Below are 17,983 nucleotides of genomic sequence, written 5' to 3'. Positions count from 1 at the left end.
CTGACACAAAATGACCAGCTAACATTAATTTAATAATCATATCAGCAGCACACGTGAAAGTGGGAATGAGTACTAGTCAGGTCCAATCACTGTCATACTAATTAGTTTGTAAGAGCAGACTGATTGCTATAAAAGAAGGGAAGAAGCACTTCCAATCATTGTGTTCTTGTTAGCAATGGTTTCCTCCAAAGAAACACATCATCGCTTTGCATCAAAATGGCCTCACGTGCAAGGAAATTGCTAAAAAGAATATTGCACCTGAAAGAACCATTTACCAGTTCATCAAGAACTTCAAGGAGAGAGGTTTGACTGCAGTGAAGAAGTCTTCAGGACGTCCCAGAGTGTCCAGCAAGTGCCAGGACCGTCTCCTCCTGAGGAGTCAGTTACAGAATCGTGTCTCCAGCAGTGCAGAGCTTGCTCAGGAATGAGAGCAGGTTGGTGTGAGAGCATCTGCACGCACAGTGAGGCCAAGACTTTTGGACAATGGTCTGGTGTCAAGAAGGGCAGCAAAGTCACTTCTCTCCAAGAAAAATGTCAAGGACAGACTGAAATTCTGCAGGAAGTACAAGGATTGGACAGCAGAAGACTGGTGCAAAGTTATTTTCTCTGAAGCTCCCTTGCGATCTGGAAAATCGATTGTTCGGAGAAGAAAAGGTTAATGCTACCATGAGTCCTGTGACGTGCCAACAGTGAAGCATCCTGAGACCATCCATGTGTGGGGTTGCTCTTCAACCAAGGGAGTGGGCTCTCTCATAATTCTGTCCAAAAACACTGCCATGAATAAAGAATGGTCTCTAAATGTCCTGCAAGTGCGACTTCTTCCAATGATCCATGAGCAATTTGGTGATGATCTGTGCATTTTTCAGCATGATGGAGCACCATGTCACAGAACAAGATTGATAAAGAAGTGTCTCGAAGATCATTACACTGAAATTTTGGATCCGTGGCCAGGCAACTCCCTGGATCTCAATCCCATACAGAACCTGTGGTCAGTCCTCAAAAGGCGAGTGGACAAGCAGAAGCGAATTGCAGAGGTTATGAAGAACAAGGGTCAACACTGTAAATATTGACTCATTATATTTTTTTGCCAATAAAAGCCTTTAAAACTTATGATATGCTTATCATTGTTTTGCAGTATACCATAGAAACATTTGGGAAAATTATCTACAAATACTGAAGCAGCAAACTTTGCAAAACACAAAATTTATGTCACTGCCAAAACTTTTGGCCACGACTGTAGATGGTAATTGTTAGATCATTGGTGCTTCCTTTTAATCCTTTAATTTTTCAGTCACTGTTTCTGTCGTTTCACCTGACTCACACATCCCTCCCCCTAAGGGCTACTCGAGTAGAATGCTAGTCCTCTCCTCAATGTCATTTGTTCTGTGACTGGAGTTCCTGAAGTGGTAGCCCAGCAAAACTGTGAAGCCCTCTGAGGGGGAGGATTGTAACTCTTCTGACAGACGTACCGAAAGGCTGTCCCGATACTCGCCTTATGCACAGCTCAGTAGCCCATAGCTGGTGAGTGCTGCCTCACACTCACAAGATTGTATACACTGTTGGTTTCTCTCCCGAGTCGGAAATTGAGCCCACAACTAGTGCCACTGTCTCATGCTGATCACCCCCACTCATCCCACCTACACGCTGCCCACAAGCTACTTGGCCGGGCTCTGCATGCCATCCACACAGTTCTGTTATTTATTTTTTTTTATTTTTTATGTTTACTCCCATTATTTCCATTGCAAAAACCCCTGCATAAACTTTTATAACAGGGTTAAAATGCTTGTTATTAAATATGATCTTTTAGCCAACCAAAGTTTTTTGGTATTACATTGTTTTCATTGAGATTTTAATGATTTACAATTTTATGTGATTTACAATGAGATATCCTTGATAAGAGAATTACTGGAGGCCCTTTTGTTTATTAATATGGATATTGTGGTCATTATTATACCATAGAGGTTTTTTTTTCATCTGTTAGCGAAAGAAAAACAGTTGGCTGCCAAATGTAGATTTTTTAATTGTCTATAGTTAAAATATTGTTCATACATTTACCAAAAGCTGTGCATCAAGAGTTGATAAAAATCAGAATGTTATGAAATCAAAAGGAACTGCCCTGAGTACTTGGACCATTCAAACATCATGAATAGACAAGCCTCTAAATGGGCTGATGGGATTTTCAGGTTCAAGTCTATACACATTAACAAAACAACAAACAACGCTATGCTTATGAACATGCATACAACACTTCTTTGAAAATATAAACTGCTCATTCTATCTACATTAATGCTACATCAATGCTATACTGAACTTAACTACAAAATATAAATGTATACTGTAATTTAGTTGCTTAGTTAATGTTATCAATATCATACTGATGAATATAAACTCCAAGGGCTTTTGGTTTTCAAATAACAAGCATACAAGGGCTTTAAAGAAGTTCAGCCAACAGAGAAAACAACAGATCTGCCCTTAAAAATAATTACATTGAGAAAAAAAGAAAAAGAAAAATTATTTACCATGTATGCAAAACACATCCTGATGTAATGATATAATGTATACAGTAAGTTTTCCTTCACATCTGTTGCAATTATCAATCCCCTTGTCAGTTAGGTAGAAACGGAACTAGATCCTGAAACATCTATAATAATGTAGTTTTTCCAGAAATTCACCTCATTTCAGAACACCCAAGAGCTGACATGCATGTACTTTAGCCTCCAGATTCATACAAGCCAGTCAATCATCTCCAGTTTTATTTCATTCAGCTTCAAAGTCATGCTAGCGATCTGCCACCTCACTGGGGATATTACTGTAAATGTTGCCTTTTGTTTGGATCCACTTTATGTTGTGAAATTGTGCTGTTCTGGGTCCAAAACTAAGTGTTTCATATTTGAAGGAGTCCACCGGAGTGCATTGGGCACAGTTGAACAGTTTAACCCTTCAAGTCTCTCTCAGAGCACCTAGTGCCTGTCTCTTCTGCCTACTCCGAGTGCCCGTCGCCGGGTCTCTCACTTTCGCTCGCTTGCTCCTTCATCTCCATCACAGCCTCGCATCAGCTCCTCTTACCAGGACTGTTATTACTCAGCCAATCACATCCATAGAGTCTTAGGCCCTTAGGCCTGCAACATTGTGTATGTGACCTCTCAATGAAAACAGCAGTCTCAGCTTGAAATATGCTGTAGAAAAAAAGCACACCTTTTAAATACAGTAGTTTACATCAATAAAGATAATAGTCGAAGAGATATTTAAAGATTTAGAAAAATAAAGTCAGTTTTAAGAATGCCAACAATGCACTCTTTGTCTTCTTCACAAAATGTGTGCAAACTGACCTTCAAATTTGAAATAATGAGGAAACAAGAGCATTGATGTATCATAACTACAGTGTTTTGGTTCAGAATTATGGATGGAAGAATATTAAAGTCAACATGAAATCAAAATTGACCCAATTTACTTCCTTAATGCTAATTCCAAGTCTTATCGGTGCACATTATTCCAAAGAGATTTTCCTTTTCACCTGATATCAGCTGGTCTCCAGACTAAATATATATTACTATGACACAACAATTGCTATGCTACAGAATATTTTTGTGAAATATTTTAATTTTACCTTTCTGCCTAAAAATTCTGTTGTGAATGTGCTTCTTAATTATAAATGATGTTCCTAGTTCACTTTGAATTGGACATAATGGAAAAATGACTCATGGTTCAGTGAGGCAATGAGTTAAAGGCTGATTTGTGGATCTTTTTGACTGACTCTTTCAAAAGACCCACTTGATAAGAGTCATTTGCTCACGAATCAAAATTCACGGCTCGTGCTGTGAATGAAACTCTGACAACAGACCTAATGTTCCAATCACACGCATATGCAAAATCTTTGCAAACTTTTGGATCTGATTTGAACTTTTAGTGCACTGAAATATTTGAACTTTTGCAGCTATACTATATGCAGATTCCCAACTAGATGTTATATTTTAATCAAAACTATGAGTGAGGTGAGTCAAAAATAATTCAATTTTGAAAGTTCTGTGCATACTGTGTCTCAGAAGGAGAAATGCAACAAACATATGCTAAAGTCATCTCCAAAAATCAGACTTTCAGCTTTAAACAGTCAGGTCCATAAATATTGGGACATCGACACAATTCTAATCTTTTTGGCTCTATACACCACCACAATGGATTTGGAATGAAACGAACAAGATGTGCGTTAACTGCAGACTTTCAGCTTTAATTTGAGGGTATTTACATCCAAATCAGGTGAATGGTGTAGGAATTACAACAGTTTGTATATGTGCCTCCCACTTTTTAAGGGACCAAAAGTAATGGGACAGATTAACAATCATAAATCAAACTTTCACTTTTTAATACTTGGTTGCAAATCCTTTGCAGTCAATTACAGCCTAAAGTCTGGAACGCATAGACATCACCAGACGCTGGGTTTCATCCCTGGTGATGCTCTGCCAGGCCTCTACTGCAACTCTCTTCAGTTCCTGCTTGTTCTTGGGGCATTTTCCCTTCAGTTTTGTCTTCAGCAAGTGAAATGCATGCTCAATCGGATTCAGGTCAGGTGATTGACTTGGCCATTGCATAACATTCCACTTCTTTCCCTTAAAAAAAACTCTTTGGTTGCTTTTGCAGTATGCTTCGGGTCATTGTCCATCTGCATTGTGAAGCATCGTCCAATGAGTTCTGAAGCATTTGGCTGAATAGGAGCAGATAACATTGCCCGAAACACTTCAGAATTCATCCTGCTGCTTTTGTCAGCAGTCACACCATCAATAAATACAAAAGAACCATTTCCTTTGGCAGCCATACATGCCCACGCCATGACACTACCACAACCACCACCATGCTTCACTCATGAGGTGGTATGCTTTGGATCATCCTTTCCTTCTCCATACTCTTCTCTTCCCATCACTCTGGTACACGTTGATCGTTGTCTCATCTGTCCATAGGATGTTGTTCCAGAACTGTGAAGGCTTTTTTAGATGTTGTTTGGCAAACTCTAATCTGGCCTTCCTGTTTCTGAGGCTCACCACTGGTTTACATCTTGTGGTGAACCCTCTGTATTCACTCTGGTGAATTCTTCTCTTGATTGTTGACTTTGACACACATACACCTACCTCCTGGAGAGTGTTCTTGATCTGGCCAACTGTTGTAAAAGGTGGTTTCTTCACCAGGGAAAGAATTCTTCGGTCATCCACCACAGTTGTTTTCCATGGTCTTCCAGGTCTTTTGGTGTTGCTGAGCTCACCGGTGCATTCTTTCTTTTTAAGAATGTTCCAAACAGTTGATTTGGCCACACCTAATGTTTTTGCTATCTCTCTGATGGGTTTGTTTTGTTTTTTTAGCCTAATGATGGCTTGCTTCACTGATAGTCACAGCTCTTTGAATCTCATATTGAGAGTTGACAGCAACAGATTCCAAATGCAAATAGCACATTTGAAATGAACTCTGGACCTTTTATCTGCTCCTTGTAAATGGAATAATGAGGGAATAACACACACCTGGCCATGGAACAGCTGAGCAGCCAATTGTCCCATTACTTTTGGTACCTTAAAAAGTGGGAGGCACATATACAAACTGTTGTAATTCCTACAACGTCACCTGATTTGGATGTAAATACCCTCAAATTAAAGCTGAAAGTCTGCAGTTAAAGCACATCTTGTTCGTTTCATTTCAAATCCATTGTGGTGGTGTATAGAGCCAAAAAGATTAGAATTGTGTCGATGTCCCAATATTTATGGACCTGACTGTATTTTAGTGCCAGTCTGGAGTCTTGAGGAATCATTTCATGTTGACTTTAACAATGGAGGCCATCCATTCTATGTGTTTGCAAAACAATGGCATCCTTTGTCATGATGTTTAACTGTTATCTATCTATCTTGACTGAGAGGTCATGTGTCTTCATACATCAGAAGATAAATCCTCTACAGCGAAAACTGGAAAAGCATCTAAAACATTTTCTTACAAAAAAAGCCAATCATCATCAGAGACTGCGGTAAAAAGCTTCAAGAGTTGCCGGAAAACATTTAAGTGAGTCGCATGCACACGAGGCACAGGTAAGACATTCATCTAGCTCAAGTGCTTCTGACAAGAGGAATGAGTGAGCGCTATCTGGGCAGTTCATCAAGCCCTCCTAGAAGGCCAGGGAATTTAGTATGCCAGAGAGAGCACAGCTTACCAGCAGCTTGTGCTATAAAATCAATAGGAGCCCTGTCTGTGGCGTATGAGCTCCAGGCTGCACCTCTTCATCTTCAATAGGGCAGCGCTGCTTGATTTAGCCCAGTTTGAGTGAGAGCCGAGCAGTCAGACTGAAGGTTTAGAGTCAGAGGAGCACATTGGACCTCCAGACAGGTGGATAGCTGCACATCTGCAGAGAAAATTATCCCATGGCGCCGAATAAAAGCACAGAAGATCTCAGGTGTGTGACTGGCTGAATACGAATATGCAGGTGGGCTTTTTTGTCACTGACATTACCTGAGGCGAGTCTCTCAAGAGGCTGTTCTGGTGGATAGGGAGGAATAAGGGTCTGCGGCCCTGAGGTTGGTCCCTCGCAGGGGTGAGCGAGGGCATCCATGCAGGCGGTACTGAGTGAGTGTCTTTTGGAGATCAGGGAGATCTGAGTCATAGACACAAAACAGGACAGGTTGATCGTGCGAAGATTACCAACAAAAGCATTGCTATTCCTCATGGGTGCCCACCAGCTCACTCCCACCTAGCAGTAGCCAGATAACTATCACACAAAGGTCATGTTTTTCAGGCAGTGCTTCCCCTTTCCCTCGCTCTTCACCTGTTTGCCCCTTTTGAGCCCTTTAACCTGACACCATCTACATTCTTATGCAACCCTCAACCACAATGGAAAAACATGCCTTTGGTGACATTTCTGTAAAATGATATTAGAGTTGTACATTCCCTTAATTAACAACGATTTTGTTTGTTGTTTTAGTTGATTGATTACCATTTGTATGACCACAGTTTTACTACAAATGACATGGTTAAACTATGGTTAATTTGTTGTTACCATGGTTTAATAACCTTTTTTTTTTTTTTTTTTTTTTGGTAGAACGCAGTGGCGTTAAAAGTTTAATGGTTTTATCGTGCTTGAAAATAATGTACCAATTAATCCTACCCTTAACTTAACCGATAGTTTTAAAAAGCAAACGTGAGATAAAATGTTGGCTATTTGCTGCAACAATCGTGCCATTTTTTCTTTTCGAGCCGCATCCAAGTGAAACGCTGTACCAGGTGAGCTACCGAACCGGTTTTATACGTTAGAAAAGCCATACACGTGGAGCTGATTATGTGATGCAAAGACACAATGCATTAGTTCACAAATCATGCTCTACAGTAACTTGTTTTGAGGCCATGCATACTATCCCACATGAAAAAATACTAGGCCTATTAATGTATAGTAAACTATTATACCTAGTAATTTATAGCAAATACTATAATGTTTTTGAACCATACTACAGTAAAGTGTATTATACTGTATATTTATAATATTTACAACATTTTGTTAATGAATGCTACAGCATAGGCTACTGTAGTATTAACTATAATGAACTGATGAACTGTAATAAATACTGTAGTATAGCCTACTTTAGTTTTTACTGTATAATATACTCTATAGTTGTCAAAAACTTAGTACAGTATTGGGTAAAGTCATTTGTTTATATCACTATAGTTGTTATATTACCACAGCAACTATAGAATCACCACAACAAATTAATTCAAGTACTTTGCTATAGTATAGTTCAAAGCACTATAGTATTTACTATAAATTACTATAGTATTTTTTCATGTGGGATTATGCGAGGAAACATGGCTGCCTGATGTTCATTTCAGCTGGTAACTGCAGTGAATTCTGTATAGGTTTGGGGGTTTTGCAAAACTGTAGGTAGAGGAACGTTTTTCCATTGAGCTTAGGTTGATGATTGAAGAAAAGAAAAGGTGTGGAAACTTTGAGAAACACTATAATTTCATGTTGTCTGAAAAAGCCAAAAAGAGCAATGTTGTTTTGCTCGCTGAGCATGCCTGTTAAGCAGCAGCAAGACTGATGGATGAAAATTAAAACAAGAGGATTTATGAAAACCTCATTTCTACACTGAAAAGGATGAAGGGAATTTTGGATGTGTGCTTTCTAAACAGGCTTTGATGATTCACTGGGTGAGTTATCTACAGGAGCAAGTGCAGGCTGCAGATTGGCTCCTCTCAGCCTGAGTCTGGAGATAGTCAGCCATCCTCACCATAACAATGTTTTAATCTCTGCCTGTCAATTCCATTTCCTCCATCTTAACTCTACAGGCGAGTTTCTGCTCAAGTCTGACATTGTCATAAGTGAGCCATTATAGGCTACATTCTACAGATAATAGTACATAGCTGCTATAGAAGAGTAATGAAGTTACAAATCATAAAAATGTTCTTATCTAAATATATAATCTATATAAATACAATTTTAGAAACCTGAGTTGCCACCCAATATGGCTTTATTTATTTTATGGCTTCATATTCTAAATTATAATTGAAATTATAATTCTGTTTTATTCTGTCCGAAATGTAAATAATGTTAATAATGTCATTCATAAATTTCTTATCAGTGAATCAGTAAATCAGTGCTCATTTAACACAAACAGACAATTCAGTTTGCTATGTCAAAATATTAAGCAATAGATAGATTGTTTAAAAAAACAATCATGCTTATATAATGAACTGATAACTTCAGACATCAACAAACAAAGTGTCCTATGAAAAGGATGTTACTTCTAAGTGTTTGCCATTGCTGTTTGGTTGACATGTTGTATTTAATGCAATGAAACAAGTGTGACATTAAGTGTCCACATACTTTTTGGGACCACTATGCATATACCATTGAATTTTTTTCACACCCATGCCCCCTAAACACATCTCCCACAGAAATTCCAATATGTCCCACTTAAGCAATCATAACATTTAGGATGTCTGCTCATAATTCAGCTATTTTTGAAGTCTTTATTATACAGCAAATTAGAGCACCTTTTATCGCATACCAGAGACAATGCAGGCCTCATCCAGCAAGATTCCAATCTGAGCTGCTGTGTCAACATTTTTAAAATAACCTCTTCTAGTGATAAAACACGCCTTATCTCTCCACCCTGACCAAATATATTAACGTGCAGGGATTGAGCCCCGGCCCGGACTCAAATCCTCCCAGACTATTTCACACAGGCCCAGACAGGAGCGGGAGGATCAGATTTAGCATGACCTTCTCAATTACATCTTCAGCTTCCTCCTGTAAGACAGGCCAGGGCCCACAGACCCTCATTGTGACAGCAGTCAATCTATGAATAAAAGCCGCCCTGTGTGATGCCGTCTTAACAGCAAATGGGGAAATGGCTTAGGAATGTTTTTTTTGTGTTGGAAACCCATTATTTCAGATTGATCTCATCATGGCCGTTGGCTAAAGCTTTGACTCTTTGGTGACTCTTCATTTCGCCCGATTTTCGCGTTCAGTGGGTGTGCTGTACATCCTTCTCTCTCGACTCCTTTTTGTTGAGTAACACTGCAGTTCCACGTTTTATTTTCTAATTTCTAGACTTTTATTTATTTATTCATTTTCTTCAGCTACAGCAATGCGGGGAACAGCTGAACACGACTTCATTTAAATAGGCTTCCTCTAGTACGAAGGCAACATTCAGAGCAGCTATTCATAACTACCAGAATAATTTTATTCACACTCGGCTTGAATTGCTACGGAGAGAGATAAGGGGCTGAGGAAATGGCAGAGTCAATTGGTGTAAACAGATAATGACTGAGCCACTGGCTCGAGAGCCGCTTACCGTATAGACGTAGGAGCGATGTAGCGCGTGCACTGACAGCACACTTACAGGGGTAATAAAAAAATAACAGACGAGATGCGACACTCAGATTAATCACCCACATGTTGGCAACAATTGCGTCGTCAAATTTATCGCGCAAAGAGACAAGAAACTCACTCGTGTTTGAAGCCTAATGGCGAAGTGTGTGCTTTCTCAAACACTCAGCAAAGAACAAAGACATTCATGTAGGACACACAATCACACGGCATTCAAGGAAAACAAAGCTAATTGCTGAGAGCTGGGCGAAGCATTGAGAAAAGCGTATACATATTTATAAATGGAGACGTAGCAACAAAACACCAAATTACAGAAGCTCTCACTGGGTGGTCAATTTGATATGCATGATTCTCCTTGTGAATGACTAATTTGCCCAATTAGTTTAGGCCTAATTCCATTCTTTCTCACTAGTGCACACTATAATGTTTAGATCTAATTATTTACACCGTTTTGTGGGCATGCAACAATCACACAATCAGATCTCCATTTCTTAATTGTCTCATTAGAAATGTAAAACGTTTGAAGTGATTGTGTAGGACAGCAGTCTTTTTGATTTCAAGTTTGGGGCCCACTGAATGTATTCTGAATGTATTCTCTCAGTACAGATTTCTATGAAAGCTTTCACTCTCTATGGTTCCTAGCACAAGTGCTCGATGTTTAGCAGCAGTTAATTCTGAGTGTAAGTGTTTAATCAGGGTGAAATTGTTCTTCCTGATAATGGTCCCTGCTAGAGATAAAAGTGATTGAGCGTAAAGACCTCCTTAAGCATGTGTTCATGGTTAAAGACAGAATAAAAAAGATGGGAGTGACTTACCAGTAAGGACAAACTGAACTAATTTTGTTAGTGTAGTTCATCTGCTGTATTTTGTGTGGCAGGTATAAAGCACTAAAAGCACTCCCATATGAAAGGGCAAAGACCTGAGTTTAATTTTCAAAAAGACCATTTTACTTTTTGAGTCCATCAGTGTCCATCAGGGTCTACAGCCTTTTTCAGACCAAAGATCTCTTGGTGCATACCGTATAAAATTAGATTTTTTATTAAACTGAGTGTTGTATTTTAATAGGGTGACTGTACAGCCTCCTTTTTCCAGACAAGTCCTATGCAGAATTTCCAAATTGCTTAAAATGTCTGGGTTTTGGCCTTGTTTTCCAACTAACATGCTCTCTACAGTCCTTGTACATTAAATATACACGTATTATTGCGTTGACCATTCTCTGTAGATCCCACCACAATTGGTCAATTATGTGCAATGCCTCCATGCTACTGAGCAATCTACTTTTCAGGCAAGATCCACTTGGATGATGCGACGGCAGCCACAGGACAACGGTGCCAGTGCGCTGACCACTCACCAGCTACAGCCGGAGAGGAGAGAGAGTCATAGAGCCAATCAAGTGGTTGGGGATTAATATTATGCCAAGAACAACAAAGATACAGGGGCAGTTTTTGGCCAGGACACCGGGGCTACACCCCTACTCTTAACGAGAAGTGCCATGGGATTTTAATTGACCACAGAGAAGCAGGACCTCGGTTTAATGTCTCATCCAAAAGACGGTGCTTTTTGAAAGTATAGTGTCCCCATCACTATACTGGGGCATTAGGACCCACGCAGACCACAGGGTCAGCACCCCTTGCTGGCCTCACTAACACCTCTTACAACAGCAACCTAGTTTTCCCAGGAGGTCTCCCATCCAGGTACTGACCAGGCTCAAAATGGCTGTGGCAGTGCTTAGCTTCAGTGGGTGTGTGTGTGTGTTGTGTGTGTGTGTGTGTGTGGTGTGTGTGTGCTGTGTGATAGAGTGTGTGTGTGTGTGTATATATATATATATATATATATATATATATATATATATATATATACATATTATTATTTGTACTTTTATAAAAAACTTTTAGTACTTTTAACTGTAAACATATTTTCATTTATACAAAACATTAAACATATCACCAATTTCACAAAAAATTTACATCTCTAAAAAATATCCACTAAACACTACTCCTATTGCCTTTAAATGTTACTCCTATCAAGTCTCTTTGAAACTGCTACACCAAATAATTAATTCTACAGGTGTCATCTAAAATTCTAATTAGATGAGCAGATCACTCAGGTACATAAAGTGAAAAAAAAGTGAAACTGCATGACCCCAAAACTTCATAGTATTTCCAAGTCAATGAGAATTAGAGAGGTTGACAGAGCATCTGGATGAGGGAAAACAAGGTGGGGTTCGCATCTGTCTCCACCCAGTAGTCTCAAGCAAGCTGTCACCATACCATGACAGATGATAGAGACACCTGGGCTTGTTACCCCGCTGCGTGCACAAGGCTTATATACCTCCGAGGTTAAACAGAGTGTGTGAGTGGATTGCTAAGTTAAGAACAACTGCATAGATGTGTGAAGAGGACAGGGATGCATACATTATGGTTTGTCTGACTCTTCCAGCCTCGAAAAGACACACACACTTACTCATTCTACTCCCCACTGCAATCAGTGATCCCATTTAACAAGGTTTATTGGGCTGCATATACAAGTGAAGGTCTCTCGCACTGAAAAAAAATATTAGCCTAACATCTGGCTGGCTCTTTCCCAAATGCCAGGGGACAACCCATTCACTTTGATATCCAAATTAGCATCTTTTCAGGCCCTTTTTAAGTTCCTTGAACCGAGTGAAATGCTGTCAAACTGCTCACTTCCGAACTGAATATTCAACTAGCGTCAGAGAAAATCAGAGCCATAGCAAACAACTAATATGTTTCAATACAAAAATCCCCAAAACCACAGGGAGGTTACCCAATAGACTTAGATCCCTAAAGACTAAAAACAAACTGAGAAAACAATTTTGATGGCAATTATTTCACACAGAACGTGTGAATAAAAATGAAAGATGCTGCACAGCAGGATGGAAAGAACACAGGGTCTCGAAACCTTTCATTTGAAATGGTGTCTTCAAAACGCGTCACTCTTAAGAAAGACACCAAGGACCTGTGCCAGTACCCACACTTGTAGTCTTGGCCACTTGAGACCTTTTTATCACTTAATTAGAAGCATCAACAACCAAACTGTGTCTGTTACATATAGGGACTACTTAACATACATTTTAGTTTAATTTAAATCTCAAAGTATTTATATCTCTATAAGGGTGTGCTTACACTTGTAGTTTGGTTTTCTGGCTTCTTTGGTCCAGACCAACACCAATAAAAAAAGAAGAAGAAAGAAAATGTACAACAAATGGTACACTTGTTGTTGTCATAAAGAAATGACCACCAAACCATAAAGGTATATAACAAAAGGCATGAGGATATGTTCACAACTTGACTGGACTTGTATTTTGGGAACTTACCGAACATCCAAAGCTGCTGTGTGCTGGGTTAAATATGCTTGTTGTATGTGTATATCTGCTGTAGGTAGACGGTAGTACCAATGGGCACCATTGCTCTTATGATAAGCATTTTGCTGATAAGCATTTTGTCTTTTTTAGGGTCACATCTTGTGACATCCCAATCTGTTTTTGATTTGTTTCGATATCTTTGGTCCATGTTGCATTCATATATCAGTTGAACCTCACTAGAGCTTGTTTGGAAGTGGACAGAGACCCCCTGAAAATCAAAGGGTCTCGGTATGCTTGTCTGGTGGACACTAAGGTTCAGATGGCAGCATTCACACTTATTTAAATAAACCACACAAATAGTGCAATGGCACAACAGTTCATTTTAATCAAAACAAACCTACTAAGTGCAAACGCATTAGTGTGTCCAATCAGGCAATCATAAGATCGCAAGATGCAGTGTAGCAGAACAAAAAAGAGAAACACACCCAAGGTTTAAGATGCATTTTTTTAAAAAAGTTGAACTTATTTTATCTTGAGTGGTGAGATGCTGCAAAAGATGTGATAAAAGAATGTGCCATCCGTCTAGCATGTGTTTGCATAGAGAACAATTAAAACAGCTTAGTGGGATGCATTCTGTGTGAACTGGTTGTTAATTATCAATTCGTTTTCAGTCAAAACAGCCACATGGAACAGGTCATAGAACAGGGATAGGTTTTTGGGCTTACCTACTAATGAAGATAAACAGACCAAGACTAAGGCATCATATGTTTGCCACACAAACTAAATCAAGTCTTTAACAGCCTGTATCATGGTGAGTTAGACACAGTAATTTGTTTTTCTACATTAAATTCATCTGTCTTATGAGACGGCCGTCTTATCCAAGGCTGTTAACGAAATCTCAAGAGCAAGATGACAAGATCTGGGCTCCAAATATGCAATGAACATGGGCCAAAACAATTATTAACTTTCACAATGCCAACAGCAGATTTTCTCCCATAAGCACAGAATTACCCTTACTTAATAGTGTTTACCAGGGACTAGCTTACCTTTAAAGGGGAAAAGGTACTGTATGTGGACAAATGATCACAGTAAATCAGGTCTTGGCAAAGTATTGCCCCATTTGTTGAAAATGTTGCTGTTTTCTGTTTTCTCAGCACATATTCTGACCCTGAGCAGGCCACAACGGGCCAGACCCCTCAATCACTCCCATCCACATAGTCCTGCTCCTCTCTCACGGGCTTCTGAAGTCCCCAAGGAATGTGACACTGACACTCATGATTCACCGTATGGGTTAATGTCAGCTGCCAACACACACAGCACACCGCAATGAATCAGAGCTATATTTCATCCCACTCAGCTATGAAGGGCTTGATGGTATCTCCACTCTCACTGGGCTGCGTATGAATATATATGAGACCCCTCATCTTGTCAAGTTTGTCACAGATATATTTATCAAGGTGTGATAAAGTAGAGGAATCATGTCTGGGAGTTATCCTGCACCCCCACCCTTCAGACTATATGAATCTGTGTGATAAAATGCTCAAGTTTTCAGGAATCGGCTATTGATTCGGCTGCTTATTTCTGCCTGTCTGATGCTAAAATGATCACACCAGTGTCTGTTTCTATAAATACATAAAATACATCTTCTCAGTTAAGGAGCTTAATAACAATATAAATAATATGTTAATAATTATAATAATATAATAAATAATATGTAAATAAATAAACCATGTAAGAATGACACAAAGGTTAATGAATTCATTTATTTTATTCAATTACTGTGTTTCATGGACACTATAATTCGAAAGTATAGGGTTGGTAAGAAATTTTGGATGTTTTTGAAAGAAGTTTTTCCAAGGTTGCATCTATTTGATAAAAAAAAAAAAAAAAATAAATAAATAAAAAGTATAGTAAAAACAGTAATATTGTGAGATATTATTACAATTTAAAGTTACTGTTTCCTATTTTAATATATTTATATTGGGATTTATTCCTGTGATGGCAGAGCTGTATTTTCAGCTGCCATTACTCCAGTTTTCAGTGTTACGTAATCCTTCAGATGTCTAATATGCTGATTTGCTGCTCAATTGTATTTTGGTGATTTTATATATAAGAGATAAATTAGAGCAATTAGAGAAAAATTGCCAATTTTTAACAATCGATATCGGTCTGTATTTGATTATTTAGATTGCTTTCATGTAACGTTCTCTTGAAGGTAATTTTTTAAAACACTCATAATTTAATTAAACTGTTAAATGTAATTTTAAACAAATCTAAAAATGAATGTCCATTTTTCAGAATGAACATTGTGATATTGTGTTGCCTAAATTCACTTGTAGCAATTGTTATTTTTTAGAGTTTATTTTTCATTTATTTAGAAAAATATTATAGATTTTATTTTATCATTTACATAAAAATAATTATCGGCTTATTGCAGGAATTTTTCTGTGCATGTCAATAGACTTTTTTTTATTCTTTACTTTCTGTATAATGCTAAACTTTGCTTCTACTCCCAAATCTTCATGTTGGGAATCATTTTGATTTAAAATACAAGTGAGTTGAAATCTCCACTTAAGATAAAAACCCACAGGCAAAAGCAGAGGAGAGAAAATTGTCCTCCCTCAGGAGGTGAGAAGGAGCTTCTGGGATTCTATGACGGGCCGAGGGGGATTTTACCCAGGTGTTCACCAAGGGGCAAAGCTGGCTCCCAGCTGCCAGCTGTCACTACCAAGTGGGGAACCAAGAGAGACAGTGACCCAAAAACTCCATCCTTTCCATTTTTGTGTGTCCGTATCAGAACATGTAAATTATAAGATGTGCAACAGGGACACTGTGCTTGTCCCGCATCACATCAGAGATGTCCACATCGTGTACGATCATTTCTAGCATTTGTGTTTGCGTTTGCATTGGTACTCACATCGACATGGGAGTAAATCAGAGCTTTGTGAGGCAGTTGAGTGGGAGGCAGCCTCTGTACACAATGGCTGATGATTTTCCTCTGTTCCCTCCTCCGCTGAAGTGCCAGAGCATCCTTCCTCCCCAAAGTGCACCTCTCCAAACATGCAATGATAGCGCTGATTTTAATTACCTCTCACGACTGCCGAGGTTGTGGCTGCCTGACGCGCAGCAGGGAGGATCTTTTGGATTTATCTCTGGAAACACCTGCATGCTTTTGCTCTCTCTCCCTCCTATGTGTTCGGTCATCTCCTCTAAGCAATACTTAATGTCTCTGAAGTCTGAATAGGAAATGAAACGGTAATACAAAAAGAGTTCTACTAAAACTAACACTGCACAGGTATTTATATACATATAACGATAATTACAGTCATCTGCCAGTGTGTTATATAAGACATAATAAGTCTACCCCCTTTTTGTCTTCCCTTTTTGTATAAACACCTGCTCAAACAAATTAGCTGGCATGATGAGGTTCTCCTTGGAACGTTATGCCACATGGATGCCCTTCACAAGAGCCTCTGGGGGATGCTTTCGGGGCCCTTCACCTCATCAAACCCTGCTGCTGAGAGACACACAAATGAAAACACTCAACTTTAAGGAAATCTTGCAAATGTGTGATGATGTGGATTAGCTGAAGTGTTACATAACAAGCAGTAAACCAGCATGACACAATGGCAAAAATACTCAGTTTATTTTATTACATTTTCATGGTGTAGGAATTTTTGATGTTTTTGAAATGTCTCAACAAGGTTGTATTTGAACAAAAATACAGTGAAAACAGTAATACTGTCAGATATTAATACTTATATCTATTTCTGTTTTACTTTATTCTAAAATTGTAATTTGCGATGGCGAATCACAGCATCATTACTACATCTTCAGTGTCACATGATCCTTCAGAAATCACTGCTGATTTGCTGCTCAATAAACATTAATTATTATTATAAGTGCTGAGAAAAAAAAAAAAAAAAAATTATATATATGTATATATAAACACAAAGCTTAAATATATATATATATATATATATATATATATATATATATTTTTTTCCCCAATATTCTTTGATGAATAGAAAGTTAAACAGAACAGCATTTATTTGAATTAAGTATTTTTAAATATTTTTTACACATTATAAATGCCTTTTATTCATGAAATAAACACAAACTCTTAAACATTAGATCAAATAAAACCACCCTTCCCCAAAAAAAATAATAATATCTCAAAAAAAAAAAAACATTACTTACCCCACAGTCAAAATTACATAAAATAAAGCTAAAAACATACCAATTATTGGAATAAAGTAAGAGTACAGAGCCATTAAATTATTGTGGATAACAGCACAGATCATTTGTTTTTGAAGAATCTAATGAGAAATGTAACTTTTGATTGCCAACTTTAGTTTTATTGAGGTCTTTTTCTCAGGAGAAGTGAAAAATGGCTTTCCGTTTCATCTCTTTGCTGCCTAAAGAGAAACAACTGATACATTACAGCAAATCAAAAATTACCTTTTTTCTTTTCTACAGGGAGCTCCACTCACCCCATTAAAAGATGTGTGGGTGAAAGTAAATGAAAAATCAAAAAAAAAAAAAAAGGCCATGTCATTCTTTGAAGTGGAATGATTTAAATTTCCCCTCCCAGGACTTATAAAGTCAAAAACCTAACAATCAACTTCAAGTATGTGTTAAAGCTCACAGCACATCCACGTACTGTGTCCCCTGAAGGCCAGTGTTTGAGCAAAATGAACTGGATTTACAGTGATTGGCTGGGCAAAGCAGATGAGGTGAAACCGGAAGAATTACTGCTTGGGGCAGCTGGGGAGCAGATAATAAATGGCAGACAAGTAGGTGACCAT

The sequence above is a fragment of the Cyprinus carpio genome, chromosome B3 (genome assembly GCF_018340385.1).
Source record: "Cyprinus carpio isolate SPL01 chromosome B3, ASM1834038v1, whole genome shotgun sequence".
Classification (NCBI taxonomy): domain Eukaryota; kingdom Metazoa; phylum Chordata; class Actinopteri; order Cypriniformes; family Cyprinidae; genus Cyprinus; species Cyprinus carpio.
Note: the sequence above shows the minus strand (reverse complement) of the source record.